The 6,327-nt window shown below is 39.8% G+C and overlaps 1 protein-coding gene across 1 annotated transcript in view; it reads left to right on the plus strand.

Annotated features, from left to right (window-relative positions):
- WDR20 (WD repeat domain 20) overlaps positions 1–6,327 on the plus strand; it is a 77,594-nt gene that overhangs the window by 62,227 nt on the left and 9,040 nt on the right. The window lies entirely within an intron of this gene.

Here is a 6,327-nt window from a genome sequence, read left to right on the forward strand (position 1 = left end):
TTTGCATAAGTCATGTGATATGATTTAAAATATTTCAATGTTTATATAGTGTATTGATCAGAACAAGACATTCCTAAAATTTTAGGAAACAAAAAAATCCCCAAATTTTTAAACAGGAGGAGAAAATACATCATTGCATATTGAACACAAGTCATTTTTTTGCACTAAAGCAAACTGATTGCTGGATGAGAGGAAATTATAGTATGGCTTTGCTTGGCAAGCTTACTCTATAAAATGGCATTGTGGGGTTCCATGTTTCTTAGTTAATTCCCAATTTGCTTATTTTACAATTGAAGATTTTTCTAACTCCTAACCTAACAAGCTCAAGCTGGGTTTCCCTAAATGTTAGCACCCTTTGTAATGGTTCTGCAGGTCCAAGTATGCCCTAGTTATGCAATCCCCAGAGCTTTCAGGGTTCACAGTGACATAATGGACTCTAACTGGAATTTAGTAAATAGTTGTAGAAATAGAATCGAGCTCCCATTGTTGGCTATATTGGTTCTGGGGGTCTAAAAAGAGGTAAAAGCATATTGTAGTATATGACAATACACAAAATCAAAGGTGCATTTTTACATATGTTCAAATCTGAAGAGACTACACTTAAATTTTCATACTTGGAAATATGTCACTTCTGATAACTGGTATTCATGCTAAAGCTAGTGATTGCCACATTGACAGATTGGTGAAAAAGAGAATTTTGCATCTGAACAAAATGAACAAGGTTGGACTTTTATACAGATGAGTCCTTTTTTAAAAAGCTGCATATTAAATTGTCAGAAGTAAAACTAATGGCTTGCACAGCTCTCTGTATGTTAATACAAATTCCAGGTAGACAAATGAAGGCAACTGCCATGCATATGAAATTAAATAAAGCTGTTTAAAGATTAACTAACAAATCAATGTTGTATGAGTTTTATTAGTGCTGTAACTAATTTGTTACCTTCCTCAGTTGAAACTTCTGATGTTTGTAAAGCACTGTATCTATTTCATAACCGCCCTTTGGGATATGTGTTACTTAAGCAGCTATTTTTCAGCAGGCCCTGCCTATTTTTTCTGGTGGTTATAGTCAGGTAGGAGCTGTATATTTCACTTGCTCTATCTAGTAGAGTTAAGAATCACATTGGAATATCCTCTTCACTTAAATGCCCACTCAACACAGAAATAATGGTATCAAAGATGGTGATGTTTTCATTGTTTAACACTGTTAAACTAGTAAGCTCACAGCATAAGTTTGAAACACTTTCTAAAGTCTGATGTGATAAAATTAAGTTCTCAAGGTGATATACTGTAGAGAATGATTTTCTTAAGTTACTCTTCTTGGAAGCCTCTAGTTTGGCTTTTTCAAATAGTTTCCTTGAATAATGTTTAGGGCAGTGGTTTTTCATCCTGTGGTCTCTGTATTCCTGGGGGTCTGCAGACTAAGATTTCCAAAGGCGTCTGCACTTCCATTTGAAATTTTTTAGGCGTCCACAAATGAAAGAAGGTTGAAAACCACTGATGTAGGGTATCCTAACAAGTTAGTCTGTTTCAAAATGCACAACTTAAGTAACAAACCTACTATGAGATAGTCATGAAAGCAGTTTGGTTTCTGGCATACTTCTCATTTGTAATAATGCTTAGCTGTGACGCATAATAGTAAAACCTCATACAGATAATTTCCTGTAAAATTCCATGTTTTCTTTTGGAATGGGAGTGTTACATGAAAGTAAGTGGTTTACTTAAATTATTTAGAATCACCTTGAGAAAAAACAGCTCTTAGTTAATTTCATTTGATTGTTTCCTATCTCTTGACACTAGTAGATTGCTGCTGTGAACTCTGATCTACAGCATGAACTTGAAAGAGTAGGACAGATGTAAGACTTTTAGAACCTGGAGAGACTGTGCTGTTCATGTCAAATGGTGATCAACTTTATTTTTCAATTTGATCTTATAATGAGCAGCCTGTAGTGAAATTTTGCAGCAGATCAAATGTTCTGGGGACTTGTATCCATCACTCTACTGAACAAGACTGTCCAGTGTATTCATCAAACAAGATAAGCTCATCAACTTTTAAAATGTTAATGCTCCTACAGAGTTGGCCTGTTGCTACTCTAGTTTTTACAGAAGCTTCATTTCCTTGCTCTGAACATATACCTAAAGCCTTTTATCTTTAATGGAGAACACAAGTGCCTCTGACACTTCTGCATTCTTTCAATCTGACTTGAATGCTTGACAGGAAGGTCACCCAGCTACTATAGTATAGTACAGGGGTAGGCATCCTGCGGCACACGAGCTGATTTTCAGTGGCACTCACAGTGCCCAGGTCCTGGCCACCGGTCTGAGAGGCACTGCATTTTAATTTAATTTTAAATGAAGCTTCTTAAACATTTTTAAAACATACAACAATAGTTTAGTTATATATTATAGAAAGAGACCTTCTAAAAACGTTAATGTATTACCAGCACGCGAAACCTTAAATTAGAGTGACTAAATGAAGACTCGACACACCACTGCTGAAAGGCTGCTGACCCACTGCTGAAAGGCTGCTGGTGTAGTATCTTGCAGTACAAAAATCATTTTGTGGTTTTTTTTTTTTTTTTTTTTTGCTCCTGCTCCCTCACAACATTGAAGATTTGCCAGGAATCTTGTATTTCTCAGCTCCTTCTTTGGAAAACTAATGTAACAGCTTCCATCCCACAAAAGACATCTGATCCCAAACCTCTGTCCAAAATTTCTAAAGATAAGGAATAGTAGGGGCTACTGTTGTACCACAGATATGGATTTCTCTATCTTCCATTTCCTCAACACCAGTGTTGTACCCATGTAAACACACAGCACAGGTACTCATCCAGATACTGTTGAACTACTCTTCTTCAAACTAAATTATGGGTATTTTCCACTTGCACATCTCTATCATCCTAAATCACTTCAAACCCTTTCTTATTTTCCAGTTCATTAGGTTTTCATGTTTATGAAAGGTGACTGATACCCCAGGAACTGTAAGTCCACTATCCAAGCCAGTGGTATATGGTGGTTGGCAGCACTGCAAGCAACCCCACAGATTCCCACTATTGGGCCTTGCCCCTATCCTACATTCTATGGAAATGCTTCCAGGGTTGAGAAAGTATTTACCTGTTGAATAAGAACTGGAGTAAGAAACACATCTCACAGGCCAGCAAACAGCCATGAAATAATGATGTGGGTAGTGATCAGGTCAAATGTAAACTGGGGCCCAAACAGTGGGACTCCATGTTCCATGACCCGTACCCTTAGCCATACACCCTGCCATGCAATGAATTTGAGAGAACTTGCCTATGTCAGAACATATTACACTTTGAAAACTGGCTTTCCATGATATCTAGCTCTTACATAGCATGTTCACCAGTAGACCTCAGAGCTTTACAAAGGAAGTAAGTACCATATCCCCACTTTAGAGATCAGGAAACTGATGCACAAGAAGGTAAAGTGAGTTGTTCAAGATCACCTACTAGACCAGCAGGAGAGCTGAGAACAGAACCAAGCTCTGAATTGTAGTGCAGTGCTCTATGCACTAGGCCACATAATCTTAGAAGACTTAGTAGGTATTTATTTTTTTTAAATGTACACGTCTACCTCGACATAACGCTGTCCTTGGGAGCCAAAAAATCTTACCGTGTTATAGGTGAAACTGTGTTATACTGAACTTGCTTTGATCCATCGGAGTGCACAGCTCCCCCCTGCCACTGCCTTACCGCATTATATTCACATTTGTGTTATATTGGGTGGCATTATATCGAGGTAGCGGTGTATCACTGCCAAACTCTATTCTGACATCTCTGTGGTTAGTAGAGAGAATGAGACATGCTGAGATTTTAATGAAAAATAAAGTTAGTCACAACATCTTATTTTCAAAGTGAGATGTGTTGATTTTATAACAGCCTAACTTTCAAATACCAAACAACTTGTGAAAAAAATTCTGGAAGTTAGGGCAAACTACAGCACCATTTTAGCTGTATGTAGACCGATGTGCTTAGGTCAGGTCTACACTACAAACTTACATCAGTATAACTATGTTGTTCAGGAGTGTGAAAAATCCACACTCAAGTGACATAGTTATACTGAGCTACTGGCTGGCGTAGACAGTGCTATATTGATGGGAGAGCTTCTGTTGACATAGCTACCAACTCTTGCAGAGGCAGATTAACTACACTGATAGGAGAAGCTCTCCCGTCAGCGTAGTAGCATCTTCATTAAAGTGCTACAGTAACATAGCTGCACTGGTGCAGCAGCAGTGTTGTACGTGCAGACAAGCACTGAGTCTGACTGGATTTAATTTATCTTCACATTTAATGTCCTTTTATGAGAAAGTTGGGTGTAGTTTGGTTTGTTTTTTTCTAATAAAGTGACCAACCATCTAGCGCTAACAGTGCCATTCTACTTCCTATAAGCAATAAGGTAACAAAGATTTAGGGTGACCAGCACACTCCTTACCACCAAACAACAATTACCTAGGAATTAGTTACCCACACAGACAATTACATTCTAAAACAATGTATATATTAACAAATGAAGCCTGTAAGGTCCACGCATTTCCTGGGCATTAAAACTGCACCATCGCTGTGAGGCCTAAAGGCAACACGTTGATGAGAAGCCTACTGCCCCTGACACATGAGCTGTTGAGATTTCTACCAGGGTGCTGTTTCTGGATCTTGACTAATGGCTCCATTGTTTGTATTGAACTTTAGCTAGTTGATGTCTGATAAAACATGGTCTTCGCTACTCTACATCTCTACGAGAACTACTCTACATCACAAAGGTTATAGCGTATGGTGTAGCTATACTTGCAAAGCCCCGTACTGGAGATGTAGTGCCTACTCAGCAAAAGGAGTTCTTTTGGCAGTATAGTTAAACCGCCTGCCCTGAACATAAGCTATACTGGCAAAAGGACTCCTCTTGTCAGTATAAGATGTGTCTACAGGGGGAAAGGTAGGGGGGTGGTTTAACTATATTGATTCACTCACACTCAAACACTCATGCCCGTCACCCCAATCGGGGTATGGGCCGCCAACCACAGATCTCCAGAGTCCTCTATCCTGGGCCATTCGCTCTAGCTGGTTCCAGGTATAGCCCATTTTTTTGCTATCAGCCTGAAGGTCGCGTCGCCGGGTGTTTCTTGGACAGCCTCTTTTCCGCTTGCCTTGGGGGTTCCACCGCAGTGCAACAGCTCTCCTGTCAACAGTCGTCTCTGTCCCGCTTGCGTCCATCTTGTCTCGCTAATGCCTAATAGGGTCAGATTGTTGCTCCTCATCTCTGCTGCAACCTGCGCCGTCTTTCCTGACTCATACATGGTCCTCACGTTCCATGTGCCTATGGTAATCCTCCTGGTTGCAAGAAGGGTAATTGGCTTAGTGGCTTCCTCACGGCTTTTACCAGCCAGCGTCATGCAGCTTCGAGTTGAAGACGGTTCTTTTTCCAGGGTAAAAGTCTCTGTTGTCTCTATTGTTGGTGTTTCTGTAGCAGGCTGATTTTTTACGAGGTGGAGTTGCTAGCCCCACGCCCAACCCTCCTCCTTTATCCTGACTTGGGACAGGCAGATGGCCCCAAAGGACCTCTCTGGTGGAGTTATTAACTATATTGATTAGGAGGTGGGATTCTCCCCTCCGCCCCACTCTCCTACCTGACATAACTATGCTGGCAAAGCTTTCTAGTGTAGACTGGGTCTGGTGTGTTCTCCCATCAACTCCAATGAGTGCCTCAGCAGCACCAACATGAAGTGACTTAAGTTTAACTGCTGTCCACTACGTTCTGACTAGCATATGTAAAACTGACTGGGCTCTTAATGATTTCACTCTGCTGCAGCCTGGAAAAGCTCTGAAGAGCAGCAGAGGCACTAGAGCTGTTTTTCAAACAAGATGACATCCATTAATTTTCTAGATGTGAACAGCGTAACTTTTACAACCATAAAGGCTAGAATCTTTTTTAAGTGCACAGCTCATTATACAGAAATTATCTTAAGTACCTCCATATATGTCAGGAAAAGCTTCCCACATAGGAATATCCACAACTTGAAAAATCCAGTCTTAACATAGCTATAAGATATCTTCCATAGCTGAACTCCATTTGGTTCTGAAATTGTAAAGACACTTTGTAACAGACAACTTTCCTTCTTACTAGGATACAGAAGTTTTAAAAATCAAACACACTGAACTCTTAGTCACTACCTGAAATGGTATCCCTCTGCTACAATGACCAAAATGCTATTTCTGAATTTTGTTGGCTTCTACAGCACAAAAAGCTGAGAATCTTATTAAATGAGTGCCAATAATTTGTGAAATGTGAAAAAATGGTCTAAATCCATATGCTGTTTCT

The sequence above is a fragment of the Gopherus flavomarginatus genome, chromosome 5 (assembly GCF_025201925.1).
Source record: "Gopherus flavomarginatus isolate rGopFla2 chromosome 5, rGopFla2.mat.asm, whole genome shotgun sequence".
Taxonomy (NCBI): domain Eukaryota; kingdom Metazoa; phylum Chordata; order Testudines; family Testudinidae; genus Gopherus; species Gopherus flavomarginatus.